We start from the raw sequence: 20,674 nt of genomic DNA, 5'->3' as shown, positions 1-20,674 counted from the left end.
ATTTTATGTAATTTACTGCAGACAATACTTACATATTGAAGTAAGTTTCAAAGTTCTTGTTACCTGAAAAACTAATACTGGTCCATTCTTTGGGAACGCTGCTCCAACTGTAATAGAGTTAGCTGCGTTAATGTGGGAAAAAATATGCCTGCACATTGTCGTTTTTACTCCATTTGGCAGAAACGGCTGTTGCGCAAAGATAGCTCCAAAGTGTTAACTCCTAGACTTTTCAATGCCACATGAAGCTGGTGTCATCACCCAGTTACTTTAATAGGTAAAGCAAATTTCCCACTTTTCTAAAATCAAACTTACAATAAAAAAGAGATAAAAATAATTCAAATACATTTTCCCTACTATTCCCATCAAATCAATCAGTTTACTCTAAAAGTGTAATCACAACAGTGATTTGTCTAAGGGTGTTTCATACAGAAGGCAAGAAAAACATCATATCAATGTTGTTCACCTATTCCCTTTAGGAGTCACATCAGTGAATCAGCTTTCACTGATCTGCACAACTAGTTTGGCAGAGATTTTTGCACAGGATGCTCTTCTTGACACAACCCTGTATTTTATCCGCGCTGGGGACAGGCACAGGAAGACTCAGACTTGGGTCCTTGTGGGTACATAGTGAGGCGGTAACGTGAAGGTAACGTCTTGCAAGGACCCACACATTGCTGCGCAACCTGGAAATCAAACCCTGGTTTCTTGCATGCCAGCAATCCAGCCAAAAAAGTAAAAAGAAAAAAATAACTAATTAAAAGCAATTAGGAATACTTCACTCCAATTCATCCAAAATCACTTAAAAATGTTTAAATCCACTCCAGATCAATAGTTTAATCCTAATTTTAATATCACTATGCACAATTAGCATATTACATTGTAAAATGTAATGTTTAATTATTATATTATGTATTGAGCTCTGACTGTGCATTACAGATAGTGAATCACTTTCTAATGTTTGTGTACAATTTGTCAAACAGTTCTTTATTTATTTATTTTTTAATTATTATCCGCTTGGCTGGATTAATTCAAAAATATGTTAAATAATATTAAGAAACAGAATCCCTACTAAAATGACTGCTCAACTTTAAAACAGGTTAGAAAATAAAAGGAAAGTACACAAAAATATCCAGATGGTGGACCACTCTCACATTAAATGGCACCCATCATGGTATTATGTAAACAAAAAGAGGTTTGTAAATGCACCATCTGAAAGAGTACCAACATTTCTACACAGTGATTCTAAAGCCTCAAGGCCCGTACACACCGGGACGAATATTCGCCAGGCGTTATTCGCCAGCGTTTTTCGCCACGTTTTTTGTGTTAACACCCAGGCGATTTTCGCTGACGATGAGCCGAGCGAACATGCAATTTCATTCCCTGACATTAGATGGCGCTTAATGTAAAACAGAAATACTCCTGTACACAAGGTGGCGCTGCGCAACTTTACGCTTCTTAAAGTCGCTTTTCACTCAGAAGAAGAGAGCAAGCATTTACGCGCTTGTCAGAATAATACAAAGAAAACATGAATATTTCAAGCACCAGTTGCTCCAACTGGTGCTTGGTTCGGGGATATTTTAGAATGTCCGTCATTATTTCTTCGCGGCAGTGTAGACGCTACTTGGCGTCTATCATCTTCGCTGGTATGTGTGCTCAGCAAGGCAGTTTTGTGTTTGAGCGCCCCCAGGTTGTGTTTTACTGTAACTTCAGAAGCTCCAGACACGTGTGCAATAGTGCCATTCTCATTGGTCGAATAGATAACGAACCCGAGGCGTTTTTTTTTTACGCTTTACGCGTGGCGTTTTTTCGCGTCGGTGTGCACACTCACATTGGTGCCCTTTGTTTAGTCACGAGGCGTTAAACGTCGGCGAAAATCGCCGGCGAAATTCGTCCCGGTGTGAACGGGCCTTTAGTGTTGCGGCATCTTCACTACATACAGCTTTTTTGACTGTAAGCATATTTGTCACATGTGCATGTTTTTATTTTTTCATTTTCTATACACAATGAGAATCTATGTAATGTATTTAGCTGCACATCTGTTTAGGTTCACGCTATTATCACAGCAATTAACTATCATATTATGTTGGAATTTAGCCAAACATGCATTCTTATTTTAAGAAAAAAGTGTTAATGACATGTTCTCTGACAAAGTGTTGCTTCTAGCTACAAATAAAAGAATTCTTGATGATTTATTTTTCATTTGGTTCTCCATGCCTGTTTGGTGCAGTGCAAGGAGTTGTCTCTTTTTGAGTGATTGATTCCAGTTTGCTTGTCCGTTTTCTTGTATTTGCCGTGGACCTCGCCTCTGGTCCTGTTAGACCTCAGTGCAGCCTTTGACACCATTGACCACAGTATTCTACTCCATAGATTAGAGCAGGACATAGGGATCAGAGGATCTGCCCTCCAGTGGTTTGAATCCTATTTATCCAATAGGTACCAGTTCGGTAATGTAAATGGACAGTCCTCTCAGTGCACTCCAGTTAACTATGGTGTCCCACAGGGCTCAGTTTTAGGACCCATCCTGTTTATGATCTACATGCTTCCCTTAGGAAAAAAATAATCAGGAAACACAGCATTCATTTTCATTGTTATGGTGACGATACATAGTTGTTTTTATCCATGAAACCTGACCAGAATGACAATATAGAGAAACTGAATGCCTGCATCAGAGACATCAAGACCTGTAGGACAATTAATTACCTCCTCCTGAACCCACAGAAAACTGAGGTCATTATACTAGGTCCTAAAAACCTCAGAGATGCTCTGTCTGCTCAGATAGTCTCACTAGATGGCATAAGTATAGCCCCCAATTCCACAGTTAGAAACCTTGGGGTTTTATTTGACCAGGATTTATCATTTAAGGCTACATGTCTCAGGTGTAGAACTGCCTTTTTTCACCTGCGGAATATTGCTAAGATCAGAAATATACTTTCTAAGAGTGATGCTGAAAAACTCATCCATGCATTTGTTACGTCTAGACTGGATTACTGTAACTCTTTGTTAGCAGCGTGTCCTAAGAGTTCCTTAAGAAGTCTTCAGCTTGTTCAGAACGCAGCAGCTAGATTGTTAGCAGGAACTAGCAGAAGAGATCACATCACTCCTGTGTTTGTTTCACTTCCCTGGCTCCCCGTTGATTCTAGAATCAAGGTTAAGATCCTCCTGTTAACCTATAAGGCCTAACATGGAATGGCCCCAGCCTATATCAAAGACATCATAGTGCCTTACCATCCAAATAGAACACTTCGCTCCCAAAATGCAGGACTGCTTGTGGTTTCTAGAATTTGTAAAAGTACAGTTGGAGGTTTAGCCACCAAGCCCCTGTTTTATGGAACAAGCTCCCAGCTCATGTAAGACAGGCAGACACAGTTTCTACATTCAAAGTTAGACTGAAAACATTCCTCTTTGGACAGGCTTATTATCAGACTAGTTAGTATTCAGAGATTATTTAACTTAATGTTAATGTGTTTAAATTTACTTTATAACAATAACAACTAGTTGTTAGTAGGCTGCTAGTACCGTATTTTCCGGACTATAAGTTGCCCTTTTCTTCATAGTTTGGCAAGGGGTGCGACTTATACTCCGCAGCGACTTATATTAGAAATAAATTGAAATAAATATATTGTTAACCCTCCTGTTATGTTCATTTGTGAGGAACAGAGATGATGTTCCTGGGTCAATTTGATGTATGAGGTATGTTAAGTGTTAAGAGTATGTTAAGTGACTCAGAGAATCAGCAAACTTTTTTTTACAGTAAGATCTTGAAGGCTAAAAACATAATATTCTATTTTCCAATGATTTCATAGATTCAGAAATGCAATAAAAATGACAACTGTTTCTACAAATACAGGATGAAAACAGAGTATTAGTTGGCTAATGATGTTTCATGAAAAGAATAAATAAATAAGTTTGAGAAAAAATTACTGTGAAATTATTAGATAAACAGTCTGCTATGATTGTGTCATATAAGGTTGTGAAAGTTAAAATGCGACTTATAGTCCAGTGCGACTTATCTGTGTTTTTTTCTACTTTATAATGCATTTTTGGGCTGGTGCGACTTATACTCCGGTGCGACTTATAGTCCGGAAAATACGGTAATTTTGAAGCTGGGGTAGCTATGGTGCACTGGGGTTCTGTCCTCTTTTCTCATCTACTTCTACCCTCGTTCTCTCCTCTATTCTTGATAATTATTCATCATTTAGTTCCCTCTGTTTGGTGCAGTGCGATTCCTGTACTGTCCCTCTTTCCCACTCCCTTCTGGGTGAGTGGGAGTGCTTCCAGATTCCAGTTGGCTCATCCGTGCTCCTGTACCTGACCGTATACCTCGTTTCCGGCTCACCTCTACTACTGATCCTACACCAGGCTGTGGATCCTACCTCTGGCTCATCTCTGCTCTGTACCTGACCGAGTACCTCGTCTCTGCTCCTGCTCTGACACCTGGCTGTGGTTCCTGTCTCCGACTTGACTCGCGCCCCCAGCTGTCCCCCCAATTCCATCTGGATGAAGCTCGTCTGCTTGACTTTAAATATGTAATTTTAGAGTTAGATAAGTTAATTCTTTTCTATGAGTTCTGGTAAATCGCCTGACCGTCCTGGGGGAGGATCCCTCCTTCATGTGGGCACCCCTGAGGTTTCTTTGTTTTTTCCGGAATCCGTTTTTTTAGGAGTTTTTCCTTACCGCGAAGGAGGGTCTAAGGGCAGGGATGCCAGTTTAGTTTAGTTAGTCAGTTTGTTAGTTCAATTTAGTATTTTCTTATAGAATTTTATGTATTCATGATCCTTTTGATTTTATTTTATTTTCAATTACCGATACGAAGCCCATCGAGACGACTGTTGTTGTGAATTTGGGCTATACAAATAACATTGAATTGAACTGAATTGAATTTGCTTGCCTCGTGCCCCCGGCCGTCCCCCAGTTCATTCTGGATGAAGCCCATCTGCTACACTATTAAACATGTAGTTGTAGAGTTAGATAAGCAAATTCTTCTCTAAGAGTTCTGGTATATTGCCTGTCCGTCCTGGGAGAGGATCCCTCCTTCACGTGGACATCTCTGGGGTTTGTTCTTTTCTTTCTTCCTGAAATTTTTTTTAGGAGTTTAGTCTGTTTAGCTTAGTTTAGCAATTAGCTATTGTATATTAAACCTGATTGTGTGTTTTGTACAATTAATGAAGCCCGTTGAGACAACTGTGTTGTAGGATTGGGCCACATAAATAAAACTTAATTGAATCAAATCACTGGGGACAAAAATACAGCAATCTGGAAATTAAAATAAAAAAACTCACCAAATTTCAAGCGCTGGTCTCCATCACAAGTTTGAGCATCCTCACCAGGTGTTTGAAGGAAATAGGAGCGGAGCCAGGCGGCTCTCAGTGGAACCAGGGTAGGACAGCCTGAAGGACAAGAAACAAATTCAGCGTTTTTTGTTTTGTTTTTCATGACTCACAAAATTATTTTTTTTATTGTTTTAACATATTTGGGGGTGTTTAGCATGTTACTTCCTGTGAAAGAGGCACCATTTTTTTCAGATGCAGTCATACATTTGTAATCTTGTTGACTGAGCTTTTCCTTTTTCTTTCTAACAGCTCTGGTTGCAATATGAACGTTGATCTGATTATGAGACAACAGGAATGAAGCATCTGCAACAGGAAAGGTGGCAGAGGAACAGAGCTATAGATACCAGCAGCATAAATGTGCGACCAGTCATTAATATTTCACTGCATCATGGTATCTAAGAGAGAATAAAACGCTCAGAGGAATAGAAAAAAAAATGTATTACATTATGATATAGCTGTAGAATAGTTAAAAACAAAGAATGTGCACATTAAAGCCTCTTAATGAGACTTTCTCAGAAAAGGCTACTAAGGGCTTATTATTAACTGATTCATTAACATTTACTTGCAGGCCCTTTAACATCTTTTTTTTAATAATCCAGTTTAAATTTTTGAATTTATGTGCTCAAAACAATAAAAGGTGACCGGCAAGGTTACAGGCTTTCTGTTTCCCTTTTGTTAAAAAATTCAAAACAAGCAGCGTAACATGACAGCCCTGCCTGCAGAGCAGAGGCGCACAATCCTAGGGAGATTAGCATATCGTTCACATTAGTCTGCAGAGTCTTCATGCATGAAAATAACAGAGTTCTGCACTCAATATACAACTTTAGAGCGCATGAATTTGTATCAAAGATATACCCTCGGCTTGTCACCTTTAGGCAGTCATCCAGTCAGTCAAGTACTGGATTTATGATCGAGGCTTCTGTTTCTTTAATAGGTTGTTCCAATCAAACTAAATTTTGCACATTATATCAAGCTCGAGTTATGTCACAGTTGAAGAAACGAACCATATGTGAGAATGAGGGTGTGTTCAAAAACAGACTTTTACCAGTCAGGGATTTTTCACCTTTATCTTTTTTTCCAAGCAGCAAATCATCACCTGGCCTAAAGTGAAAAGCCTGATGTCAGAACACGCCAGGCTTACTTTATCTCCAACGTGTCTTCCCTTCGCTGTATAGGATATCACTCTTTCTTATTCCATTTTCCTTTAGGAGCCACAATATTCAACCCGTCTCTATATCTTCCTCTTCCTGAGGGTTTACAGAGGATGCAGTGTTCGCAAATTAGACCAAATTTGGTGAAGTCATTATTCCAAAGCGTGATTATGTTTCCTGGAAGAGAAAGAGACGTATTAGGGAACAGTCATCCTCCTCCTGTGCTGCCAGTTCTTTTTCTCAGAATACCCAATGTGATAACACAAGTGACTGCAAGTTTTGTCCTCAGTTATATTGTGACAAACCTCATTAATGCTCATTTAAGGATAGTATTTGAAAAAATAACCGACTCCTCGAGCTGCTAAAAATCCTGTTTTGCTTTGTTGTTTTATTGTAAAATTTTAGCAATAGCTACATATTTTATATTAACCGCCTCAAGGACAAAAAAGTATGTATCTTTAAAGATCATATTTTGATCTATTGTAAAAGTGTTCTGTAAAAGTGGTCTTTAAATTATAATTATATCATTTTTAGCTAAAAAACAAAACAAAAACCTGTGTTGTTTTCCAGAAGCAGGAGGAGTTAATCAGAAATTTGCCTTTGAGATGTGGGAATGACTGTTGCCGCAGAGTAAGCCTACCCCCATTTCCCATTATCTCTTTGTTTACACTCTCTCCTGCTGGATAACAGCTCCTCACAGCCCCAACATAACATTACCGGTGCAACAAAATAGTAGCAATTTTGGAGCCATCAGCCATACAGTTTTGAGCCAGATGCCAGCTTGGACGAGTAAAACAATGACATACTCGGATTTAGTCATCCACAAGTGAATATATCAGAATGGAGCAGAGCAGGAAGCTTGTGGCTTGCCGTAGTAGCTTGTACGTCACCCTTTTTCCAACTGTATTTTTTGTTTGCTTCTGATTCATGATTTCAATAAAGAAACATTCAGAATTGCAATTTTATTCTATTCTATTCTATAAAATAGATCATGAATGAACATTTCTGAAGCACAATCAAAGTCTGGTCATTATTTAAATACATAGATATAAATATTTTCTAAACCTAAAAACTCTCAGAGGAATTCTAACTTCTTTCTTTTCAGAATAAACCAAAAATGCTAACAATAGCTTTTTGGTCAGATAAAAAAAATTTTAAAAATTAAAAAAGCAGATAAAGAAATAAAGACAAAACACAAAAATTTCATTATATCAAATAATCATTTGAAATATTACTGAGAATTTGATCATTTCATCCATGAGTATGGAAAAGCCCCAGATTACTTTTGCGGTATTTTGTCCTAACTCATGTTCAAATGGACTATTTTTAAGCATGTCTTGACCCTTCATAATTAGGGATCTGTATTTTTAGTACCCCATAAAAGATTCTGTTGGTTTTAAACTCAAGTGAATTTATTCATGATAAAAACAGGTGACTTACTATATGCAGCATCTAGCAATCTAACCCAGATATCAAAAGAAAAGACAGCTCAGCTGGCAGGCAAGCAGAACCCAGAGAATTTATTGGAGTGCTGCAGTACTGGAAGCTAATTCAACCACATCCATAAAAAGAAGGTTTCTGTGCATTTATTACGGGTTTAAATTATTTTGAAGGTGCAAGATTGAAGCAAAGCTTTGGTTCAGGATTGAATTTTCATGTTGAAGCTTCACAAGAGGCAGCGATCACAGGGTTTAAATAAAGACGAGCGATAAAGCAGCAGGTGCCGTACGAGGCATGTGAAAGGACACAGTCAGTGCCATTAGGGCTCGGGATGGGAGCGACAAAGCCCCTCGTTCAGGGAAACGGCGATCGGAGGTGTAAAGTGGCCTGAGAGCAGCGATGGCCATGGGGTTAAAATCATCCATGAAACCGCATGCCATCAGTCCATTTCCTGTTTTCTGGGGCTCCCCCTGTCAGCACTAGGATTTACGGTTTGCTTCACACACAGGATCGTGTGCCCTACATGACAAGGTATCAATCACAGCACTATATTTATTCATAGCTTCCTTCAGCTGGGTCGCATAAAGACTAATTACATCTAACAAGTACAGCCGTGGATTCAGAACCGCCCCAAACCGAGCGTGAAGACTTTTAAACAAGTGTCACGCTTGATGTGTTTCAATAATGTTTCCTGGTTATTCACTATGTTCAAAATTCTCACACTTCGCCAGTTAAAACCACAGGTGAACAAATTATTACAGGTGAGCAGTCGTTGAGTTTATTGTGCGTTAGACTGAACGCTACCACCACACAAACCTCAAACTGAGCAGGAAACGGGCACAAAGAAAGCTGCTCACAGGGAATTTTGATTGAACCTTAATTTCACAGCTTCTAGAAATATTTAGAAGGGAAGCAAAAGGAAACAGTTGGTGTTTTTCAATCAACTGAGTTTGTACATTTTGCGCATTTTCCCCTTATGTGATTTTGGTCTTTCGTGATACATACGCGATATACGTAATTCACAAGTATTTCTTGTGTTTGTCATTCATCAAGGTTCGCAAATGTCCATCGATAGTTTTGGCCGACGGATCCCGAACGTGAATTTGGTTTTGAGATGTTCAAATCTTTTGGACAATGGAGGATTTTTTAAACGTTTAGTTTATTAGCAATTACTATGTAAATCTTACGCAATTGAGCATGATTTTTGCAAGATACAAACACAGATTTGTGGCTTTCCACGACCATTCCATGTATGTCTGACTTTTCAGGCATGTACCACCGATGTATAACTTTTATATCTCGTGTAACCCTTGTGCTATCCTAGGCACTTTAACTTTGGGAGTTGGGTCATCTAGACCCACTAGACAGTGATCTGAACCTTTTTTCTTCAATGATTTGTGATCTTCACTGGTGTCCATGGATTCCATGAAATCTTTCCACCTTTATCCACCTTTGTCATGGTAGGGAGAACACGTCAATGTAAGGGTGGGGTCATCTAAGATAGCACAAGGGTTAAATTACGTAATTGACGTACAAATCCCTAATGACATCACTAATCACATATAAACAGCGCAATAATCGCACACGGTTCATATTCTATATTGATTTGCGTGTTCTTTGCATGGTTTACTGGTACTTCTGGGGTTTTAACGTGGTCCATTGTGATACATTTGTGAAAATTTCACGTAAAAAACACAACTTTTTGTACTTTTTCCAAGTATATTTACGTATGACCAATTTTTTATCCGTAAAATGTGCAAATGCACATCGTGGTTGTGTGACACAGCTTTGAATTTGGTTATGTAATCATTAGGATTCCTTCGTGTGGCAAAAGAAATGTTGCACCTCTAACTGACAGGTTTTGACATTTCTATAAGGAAACAATTTCAAGTATCCCTGAAAGAATCATCTCAGTCGGAAATCTCTTTGGCAGGTGAGCTGGTGAAGGAAAACAACAGTGAACATGTGAGTGACATGAGAGGCAGCTGCCCCGGGAAGAGTGCAAAGCACAGTTTCACCCCAGCCCCCCTCCCCCCCAAAAAAAAGAAACAAAAAAAAACAAAAAAAAAAAACAGTCGATGACATGTGCGTTTTTCTAAAATGTGCGAAGGAAAATGTCAAGCCCGATTTGGCAAAGTTTACATAGAAAACCTTTGGCTCAATGTGACATGCTGAAGTTGTCCTGCCACAAGTGGATCTTAACACCAAGCCTCCCTTACACTGCACATTTTTTTCAGCCTGTCATGTCTAACATAACGTTGATTGAGATGTCTTTTGGCAGAAATAAAGCCTCTCCAAAAGACAATGATGGACCTGCACAGGATGGTTTGGTCTTTTATCCATGTTACTTCTCCAAAGTCTTTGTGAATATTCCAGCTCTAGGAAGTATAACCATCAAATCTAAATAAAGATTAGGAGAAATAGAAAATAACGTCAATAAACCACTCAATGCAAAACCATTTTAAAGATCACAATATTTTAAATAGCAAAACAAATATTAAAGAAACAATTTTACATTTAAGAAAAGAAAATGAAATCCAGAAACCAAAAGGACATTTAAAAAAAATAGAAACTAAATAAAAGAGAAACATTTTAGATAACAAAAGTAATTTGCAGAAATCAAAATGAAATGTTAAAAAAAACAGAAAAGGCAGGTATTATGTGACATCATAAAACTGGATGATGTTGCTTGTCCATTACTTTAACCAAAGGTTATACAGCATGAAGCGATTCGGGATACCAATTGTAAAACTTTATTAGTATGCGGCTTGAACACATTTGGAAAAAAACTCAAGCATAAAAAATCAAACATTATCTTCATCATACAATTTATAGTTTCTTAATATTGTCTTTTTAATGTTGTCTTTAGATATTTTGAATTTACTTTTGTTTTCTAGAATGTTTCATTTTTTACTTAGTTTTATATTTTGGAACAGTGTTTTTGTTTCTGGAATTTGGTTTTGATTTCTAAAATATATAGTTGCTTTTTTTGATTTGTTTGGCTTTTTTAATTGTCATCAGGATCTTTAAAATGTTTTTGTGTTGAGTGATTTGTTCATGCGATTTTGCACTTCCCTAAGAAACTTATCTGAAAAACATGGAACACAGGGAAAAGCAATATCGCCAACAGGTGTTCAGCATGCAGAAATAAATAGTCTGTTCTGATAAGAATCACTTAGGTTCCTCCTTTTGTAATCATCACATAGCATATTTGCAAATGACTCAGACACTGAGAGCCACGGTACAATTGAGACCAGAAGGAGCAAAAGGTAATCAAGTAAGCACATCTTGCCAGCAATCTTCTACATAATGTTGTCAGACATCTTTAACAACATTCAGAGCCTATTGGCTGCCAAAAAAAAAGAAAGAAAAACCTTTACCCCGATGCACCAGATTGCATTGCCTTATTACAATAGAGCAGTCTGGGGGCTACAAGTCATTACATTCTTGTTCAACCTGGGTTTATTTGCAAAAATGTTTATGTGCTTGATATTATAAGAGAGAAAATAGGACCGAAGCTAAATATTTTATTTTTACAGATTCACTGAATCTTATTTCTCACAACCAGAATAGATCAAATCTACCGATTGGTCTGCCATACTTTTTTTTTTAATTAATCAGTTATTATTAAATAAATTAACCAAGTAAATTGTTTAAAATGTAAAAGTTTTATGTTGAAAGCAAATTTACAAAATACATAACTTGGATTTTTCCTACTCTTTTGTCAAATCATGAATTGCATAATTCAATGTATTCATAAATCATAAAAACAGCTTAGAAAAATAACAGAAATTTGTATTCAGTGATTGATGATATGTCATTAAGGAAGATTAAAATCTTCTATTTAAAATAATCCTGTTTGTGTTTACTAGCAATAACACTCCTCAGTCTAGACACCATCTCTACTTTAATCATCAAATTAGCTTTTATAAACATTTCTTTTTTTTACATGCTACATTAAGCATACTTTCTAATTTCCACCATAGTCAAGTTAAATGCCATCTAATTCTATTTCCCTTCAGGGACCAATAAAGTATTCGTATGAATTGAATGTATGATCGCAGCAATAATAAAATCTTTTTTTGGTTTATTATTTATTAATCGGTTTTGACTGCACATCGTTTTGAAGAGATGCAGTCGTAAAATGATAGTCAGTTTGTTAGTAAAAGTATTTGACATTAGTTCATGCATAAGGCAATTAATCTTTTGATGTAATATTTACCACAAACAGAATAAATGAAAGGGCCAAAACGTATAGCCTCTGTAGATTCAATATTATTTTGGCCACAAGTGGTGGAAAAAGGAGATTTCTTAATTGTGTTGAAACGCAGCAGTGAACACACTTTAGAATCATTCTGGCTCCAGTTGATTCATAACAATTTGGGAAAGAGTATTTTTCTGCCAAAAAATTAAATCTTAGGTTGTTGCATAACTTAAAGAGGGATGCCACTTTAAAGTGAGCCAACATTATTGAACTTTTTTATTTTTTATTTTTGCATTTGAGAATTTTTTTGAATTCACGACATAAAATTACAGGAAAAGATGAATATATGTGCTTTTTTTTACACCGAAAAAACATTGTTTTGCAAAACTGCAATGGAAACACTTTTTTCGAAATAAATGAGTCAAGTGACCAACAAACGGATCCCACTAGCTGCCTTGGGCACCACAACAGGTCCCAGAGCATCACAGCTCATCAAAAGTTGAGCGACTCATGCGGAATTGTTGGATCCACAGTTCCTCTGTAAACTCATCAACTACGGTTTCCCCAAATTATCCTGAAAAAGACGCCGTCTCCTTTGATGATAATGAGCGCTAGTGCTGTAGCAGAACTTTGAATGTATCTGCTGTAAATCAAAGTATTGTTCACCTCTGTGTTTTTGAATGACTTATCAGTTGGTTTGTGATTATTTGCAGAATACAAATGAATGAAAATAGTGTAATTGCAAAATTGTGTTTTTCAACATTTCTAGAATTTCGAAAAAAGGTTATGTTTAATGGAAACGCAGCTATAGTAACGTTTGCTTTAGTGGTATCAGTCTGTGTTTTACATGTTGCAAACAAGGTTAGGAGTTACATTGATGGTAATTAGGGAGCTAACAGGTAGCATGTTACAAACAAAGAACTGTGACTGATGGACTTATCTCTGACTTTTTTGTCTTAATGCCACATGTAGTTAAATGGGCCTTATACTGAATATGACATACATTCAAAAATACATCATTCGCTGATGCCTTAGAACCCGTTAGGCTTTATAGTGTGGAATATACGGTAAGAACTAAAGGCTACATTAGATCAAGAGTAATGTGGTGAACATTAATAACCTAGCCTAGCTTTATAAGATTATAGTAGCTGCTTTTTAAAAGAATATATATTTTATTTTACTTTTCTACTTGTCTGTTTTAAATCTTTGGCTTATTTGTGTGTGGACTTTAAATGTTCAAGCATGCAGCTATGACAGGGAACTCTGACTCAATAGATGATCTTGAAACAGCAGCAGAAACAAACAATAAATTATGCATTTGAACAACATTATCCAAGATTCTTGTTTGATCTTTCCAAAGCAGCATGAGTTACTCCGTGCAGTCTCCCCATGTCGCATCATTTCGGCGGTAGCACATTTGTGCAGTCATATTAAGAGAAGACATGCCTGATATACTGAATGGAAGTTTTACAACTACTTCTGCCCCATTGAGTTTTAACCTGGAATGCAAATGGCCTTCATAAAAAACGAGTGATTTCGTGCTTCAGTGGGCTGCAGCTACATAAGCATATGGTGTGCCATTTCAAGAAAATGTGTCAAAGGAGAGGAGTATGTTACATTACTCTGTGGCTGTTCATTTAGTCACTATTGAGTCTTTTTTTTAATATTCCTTTGCTGCTGCATTACAGGTTGCTGCATTAAAGGTTTTGTGATCCTAACAAAAAGGCGAATTATAGTCACTTTTCTTAGCACAGCTACTCCATGCCATTACTGTATGTGGGAAAGACATGGTTTTCTGTTCATAAATTTAAGCATGAAGATTACAAGGGCTTAGGATGACAAGCAGTAACATATCCTGTTCCATGCACGCCTCTAAGCTGGGCTACGAGAATACAACAGAGCTCCACTCCTCTACTGCTTCAGCTGGCTCAAATTTTCTACAATTAATTAAACACTGAAAAAGAAATGGTGTAAAAGAGAGTAAAAAAAAAAGTAAAAAAAAAAATCAAAATTGGCACCTTAACTCCATAATCCCTTCACAGATATCAGTGATTCAGAGGCAACAGATGTGAATACTGAGACGTGGGGAAAAAAAGCAACCCTTTTATAATTTTTACTATCATCTCATCCTCACTAAACTGGGAAAGCAAACTGTTTTGCAGAGCCCCGAGCGCCGGCGTAATTGGCTAAACTAATGTGACAACATATCTGTAAACAAGAGTCGAAACTAACTATGAATCATACCAGCTAGCAATGATATTTCCCCGTATTTACCTTCTACAAATAATGTCCAAGTTGTGCCTATGCACTGTCAGTGTGACGTGTTGTGGAGTTGGTGGCGTAGCAGTCACTGGCAAAATGGGTTCAAACAAACAAAATAAAGGTTCTTTTTAGCTATCAGTACATCATGATTCCCTTTGGGTTTGTAGAGACAAGGTTTTTTTTTTCTTTTTTCAATTTTCTTTCAAATCTTTGACAAATGCAACAGGTCTCAACAACCAAGAAAAGTCAAAATGAAGAAAAAACAGAGATGTGATGAAACTGCTTTCAATTTGTTAATCCAGGCATCCATGCAGCTTATCTCCTTTCCAATATTGACTTTTACTTCACTTAATAATGGTTTTTTGGTGGTTTTCCCATATCACGAGATTAGTTAACTGAGCAGTGCCACAAGAATACTGTGCAAACTGCAATTAGGAGCACAGGATTAGTGATGCCATGTCTCTATTTTGTCATTATGCATCCAGAACAGCACGGCAACAACAAATCAATGTTATTAATAGCCAGTAGAAAAACAAAAAACAAACTGATTCATTGAATGTCTGTTTTCATATGCAGCATGAACTGTGACAAAGTCTCCTTAGATGGAAGCAATAAGCCAAGCCACGCTTTGTCACATAGCAATTCACAGGACACAAATCTGTCTCCTTCATCTCTGCAGTAAAAATCTGAAAAACGGCTGCAGCAGAAGCAAGTAACAGTGGATGGAAATGTGAAGAGGCAGAAATACCGTCTGTTACTTTTACCTGCATTTGATGGGGAATTTATATAGGCGAACCACCAGCAAAGGGATTTTAATGTTAGATGCACTAATACAGTGATGAGTCATTCAAAGATCAGATGGATGGTAACTCGATCCCTACATTTTCTGTTTAATCGGTTTCTAAAAAAGTATGAATCTAAAGTGTAAAAAATCAAACACAGATTGACTTTTATTTATCTATTTTAATTTAATCTTCAAAATTAACATAACTGGGAAAAAATAAATATATTTAGAAATTAATGTGTGCAAATTAAATCACAAAGCGATTCCTAATAATAAAATTATTATTACTGTACAGACAAAGATGGAAATGACTGTTTGCTGTATGAATCAAACACTTCAAAAACATTCACTAACCAAAATTTAAACTCGAAGCATTTCAGTTTGTGCACTCATCAATTTGGTGCAAAACATAGCAGAAAATAACAAGACATACAACTTAAATTAGTTTGAAATATGTAGAGAATTGATATTTTTGACATGTACACAGAAAATATTTCAATTATAAACTTTAGCGGTAAAAAGTAGTTCATATGCAGCGTGGAAAAATGGTTTACATTAAAGAACCACTCCAATGGAAATCATGTTTCTGGTGTTTTTGCAATGTTGTTGAGGTATTTTATGGAGGACACATAGAAAGGGACAGATTGTAAACACTTGGGTGATGGGAAGTTAGGACATTATCGCCCACAACTCAGAGGTGAATTTTGGACGAACTTCTGATGCTCTGCAGAAACTCTGTCCTAGAAAATGATAGTCTTTTTTTAAAAATTTTGGCTAAAAAGGCACTATCATAATTAAAGTAACACGGGAAAGGATGATCAGAGTGAAACTATTGTGATTATTTAATTATTATAAGAAATTATTATTTCTGGGATTATAATTGGTTGGTAAATGGTGTTTCCTTTTCAAACTCGACTGGTTTGTGTGTGTTAGGAGGCTACACCATTATTTTTTTCGGTTCAAAATATAAACACGAAGCATTTTTTTTTGTTTTTTTATGTAGTTTGACTAAATTAATACAGTTTTTACTTTGCATCATTAAAGGTTTTGTCAAGATGAATAAAAGATTACAAAGCACAAACAACTATTGCAAGTCTTATTCTCCTTTCAAATGCCTGAGCAGATGCTTTTTTGCTGTTAACCCTTGTGCTATCCTAGGCACTTTAACATTGGGAGTTGGGTCATCTAGACCAGTGTTTTTCAACCTTTTTTGAGCCACGGCGCACTTTAACCCTGAAAAAAATCCCGCAGCACACCAGCATCAAAAAAAAAAAAAGAGCAAAAACTCATGGTCTGTATTGATCGACAGCCCCCCCCCCCCCCCCCCGCCGCAATCTCACGTGGATTTTTGTGATAATTGTGGCAGAAAAAGCAGGAAGTAGCGGCTGTTTTTTTCTAAAAGATGAACCAAAGACGAGCTTTAGCTGGTATTTTTGTTAGAACTGAGCGACTTTAACAGCAGAATTAAGAACAAGGAAGTGAAGACTTTAACCACTTCTGATTGGTCAGACTGATGACATGTGATTAAACCTTCAAGAATGATTGGCGGAGACAGTTAAAGGGGCGGGACTTTTCCTTACACCAGTTATAGCTGCAGCTAAATCGCGGTACCGTGATTCTTATCAAAATGTCTTTAATAGAATTAAATAAACACAAAGAAAAAAGTAATTTTATACTTAGATATATTTAGATCTTTTATATTCCTAGCTACTCAGTGTTTTATCAGGGCCTGTTTGGATGAACAAAGAGCTGATTTCCTGGAGATGGAAAATGTTTTTAGATCAGTGAATGAGGGCAATTTCTCCACGGCGCACTTGACCATCTCCCACGGCACACTAGTGTGCCGCGGCACACTGGTTGAAAAACACTGATCTAGACCCACTAGACAGTGCTTTGAACCTTTTTTCTTCAATGATTTGTGATCTTCACTGGTGTCCATGGATTACATGAAATCTTTCCACCTTTATCCACCTTTGTCATGGTAGGGAGAACACATCAATGTAAGGGTGGGGTCATCTAAGATAGCACAAGGGTTAAATAAGCTAGTGAGTAAATTATTGTTTAATTGCTGTTGACCTTCAAATCTAGCAAGTCAAAAAAATGAACTATTCATATCTGATGCAATAAAAATGACCAATTCAATTCCTTGAACAAATAAGAGTTAATTGTTTACTCATCTGTTACTGCAAAACAATTTAGGCAATATTAACACTGCATGATGTTTTCCTTTTATCCTTCTAAAACTGCCCTTTTCATGTTAATGGAATGATGCATGGTGTCAGATCCCAAACAAACCTCAGCAGCAGAGCAGATTCTCCAGTCCACTTGCAGCCAAACATCATACATATATTTTATACTGCCTGCAGCATGTGTGTTTTTTTTTCGTGCAAATGTAAAGTACTGCTGACCTGTCAATGTGATGACATGAGGGAGCAACATAAAACCATATATAAAGTAATTGAGGGAGTTTCAGCACAAAATCCAGTTTTCAGGAAATGCACCAACTCAAAACACTGCACCGCATTCCTCATTCTGCCTGCCGTGTTTTTGATTTGATGCACTTGGACACAAGCCGTTTTGCATGTATTAATAAAATACGCTGCAGATAGTGGTACAACAAGGTCTTGGGGATGCAGCCAGGTCAGCTGGGTAGTAGTGTTATTTAGGACTTTCAGTGACCTCCTGGCATTTTTCACAGTTATAAACATATGTATACTGCCTGCATGGTTTAGGTGGCATCCATAATAAATATAGCATGACACTGGGATTACAGAAAATGTAACATGGAGATCTGAAAATAGGTTTGGCATTTTCATGTAAAACCAACAGACAAAATGGTTTCTTTTAGGCAATTTAGAATATGGTTAAATGTTTTAAAACAACCTGGTGGAAAGTTGGCGCCAGTTAGGCAGCAGAACCACCATCTGTGTATGAGTATGTGTGCGAATGGGTGAACGGGACTGTGACTGTAAAGCGCTTTTGGCCTTCAAGGAATGTAGAAAAGTGCTATATAAATATACACCATTTACCATTTAAATTGTCTTTAAGGTCCATCTCCAATCATCTTCTGATGTACTGTAAAAGCATTCCGAGTGCTCTTTTATCTATGATCTTATGACGTTTTTAGTTCAAATAAAAAAAACTTTTTTTTCATCACTTCTGCAGAACAGCAGGAGTTCAGTAGAAATTCACCTCTGAAATGTGAAACTGTTGGCGTGTAGTAAGCCTGCCCCCACTTCCTGTCATCCATTTTTTTACATACTCTACCACCAGTTTACTGCCCCTTTCAACCCCAATTACGGGTGCAATTCTGGCAATATCAGAACTATTTAGCCAGCTCGGACGAGGAAACAAAGTCATTCATGTCGTCTACATCTGAATGGAGCTAAGCAAGGAGCTTGTGGCCCGCCAATTGTAGCACCTACATCATAGCTACAAGCTTTTTTCCACAGCATTTTCCTCTGCTCCTGACACAGAACGATTTGAACAAAGAAATACTCAGATATGTAATTTTAAGCTTAATTGTCTTTACACATGTCCTCTATTATGAGAAAAGCGCTACAAGAACATGTTAAAAAAAAAGTTTTCAACAGAGTTGTTGAGGAATTAAAGCAGACTGGATGTAATATCCATAGGGTACAGAGAAAGTTGTTCTCATGAGCTTTCTGAGTACAACAATGAGTAAAAGGACAATTTTACAAAGTACTTAAGCAAACTATTGCATTTTCACAAACTTTTATTCTTTTTTTCTTTGCTGTTTGGGATTTTGACTTTTAGGTCTATATTTGAATGAGGAAGCTGACACCACACACCAGGTCATTCACCATAAAAGCATTGAAGAAGAAGAGTAAATACTCTCTAAAAGGGTCAGAGCATAAAGTGAGGGCAGATAAATTCCTGCTGTCTGAATTCTTTGCTGCATCCTTTCAACCAGAGTTCCTTTTTTCTTTTTTGATGATTCCTGTTCATTGAATTGAGCTCCTTTTTAATCTGACTTTGAAATAATTCTTCATAATGTGTACAATAGGCCTTGCAGGGAGAAATGGACTCATTTGGGGGAAATGCTGAACATCCTTTCATACAAGAATAATCTCTTATGCTTGTCAAATGGACAGAAAGGGGAACAGTACACCACAAATTGGTAATTTTCCTATATTTTTAGGTATGAATTACAGTCTCAGACTAAATGGAAGAGCATGATAACAACTTGTTTTAGTGTGTACTTATGATCAATACAAAATTTTCCTCTTCATATAATCATGAAGACAAAATTTCATGTTCATTATTACACTTGCTAATGTTGTTCTATGCAAAATAAAACATCAAAGATTAATTCAAACTTTTTTCAGTAAATAATTAGCATTTTCTTGACTACATTTTGTTTTTAATATTTCAACCATATCTACTGGTATTGACAGCTACTCCTGCATTATTCACTCACATTTAATTTGTGGTGCTGATAATATACACAAGATTATGCATTTGCTCGTTTTAGGAAAAATTCTGAAAAAGTCTTGTTAATCCCCTTTCGGTGTTATCGCCTCAGGTGTCACCAAAGCCAATCAGCTTTCACTAATTTGCACATTTGGTTTGGCAAAGAGTTTTACGCCGGATGCCCTTCCTGACACAACCATCTATTTTATGCTACGGTCACAGTTACAACTGCCACTGCACGATGGGGAGGCATTGGTAGAATTTTTAAGATTAGCTGTCGCTGCTCGAGTTTTTTGAAAAAGTTGTTGGCTTAGTAATGAATGCAGATGGCGGCAGTCAGGCAGACAGGGATGACGTGATTATGAAATCAGGATGGTGGCAGCTGGATCCCCGACTGGCAGCTGCTCTGACTAGATGATGTGTAAATGTTTCCATCAGTGGCTGTCCATATCAAGAGCCACCGGCCACCAGCCGCCTAGTAGCTTCATGCTACTACTAGTAGGCAGTAGCCTGAAGGGTCTTAGCAAAGGACCCACAATGGATGAAGCTAACCCCCTCCCCCTGGAAACTAAACCCTGGTTTCCAATGCGCCAGTCCTACATGGAGCCAATTGATTCCATTTTTTAGACTAATAAACACAAATATGACGTCTGTGAAAGGAATATTTGTTAGTTTGGTTTAACTGAAAAATAAGTGTTTTCTATACAAGTCACATAATTAAACATTCACCTACAGTCTAATGACTCACAAGTTGTCTAAAATAAAGAGTTAATCTCGCCACAAAAAAAAAAAAAAACGTAGCCTGAATCTCACCCCTCCTGATGCTCTTGAAGTCCAATCAATGCCTTGATTGGACTTTCAGAGAGGTCCAATCAATGCCTTGGGTTCTGCAGCGCGGTGCGTGATTGTAAGGAGCTCTGTCCACGGGAACAAAGAGGAGCGCCTTGGAGTGATGATGAGTAAAATCTGTGCACAGTGCAGTCAACAATCTCAACATGTCACCTGCTGTTATGCAAGTCATAATTAATTGAAGTTAACATATGTGGTTCCCCAGGCTCAAACACTCAAG

The 20,674-nt window shown here is 37.3% G+C and overlaps 1 protein-coding gene across 2 annotated transcripts in view; it reads right to left on the bottom strand.

Annotated features, from left to right (window-relative positions):
• lrfn1 (leucine rich repeat and fibronectin type III domain containing 1) overlaps positions 1–20,674 on the bottom strand; it is a 162,256-nt gene that overhangs the window by 32,284 nt on the left and 109,298 nt on the right. For both annotated transcript variants that reach the window (XM_011482421.3, XM_004075586.4), the window contains one exon: positions 5,280–5,387. The gene's annotated coding sequence lies outside the window, so the exon portion shown is untranslated. The remainder of the gene's footprint in view (positions 1–5,279; positions 5,388–20,674) is intronic.

This window comes from Oryzias latipes, chromosome 13, assembly GCF_002234675.1.
Source record: "Oryzias latipes chromosome 13, ASM223467v1".
NCBI classification, from domain to species: Eukaryota; Metazoa; Chordata; class Actinopteri; order Beloniformes; family Adrianichthyidae; genus Oryzias; species Oryzias latipes.
Note: the sequence above shows the minus strand (reverse complement) of the source record. Positions and strands in the feature narration are given on the sequence as shown.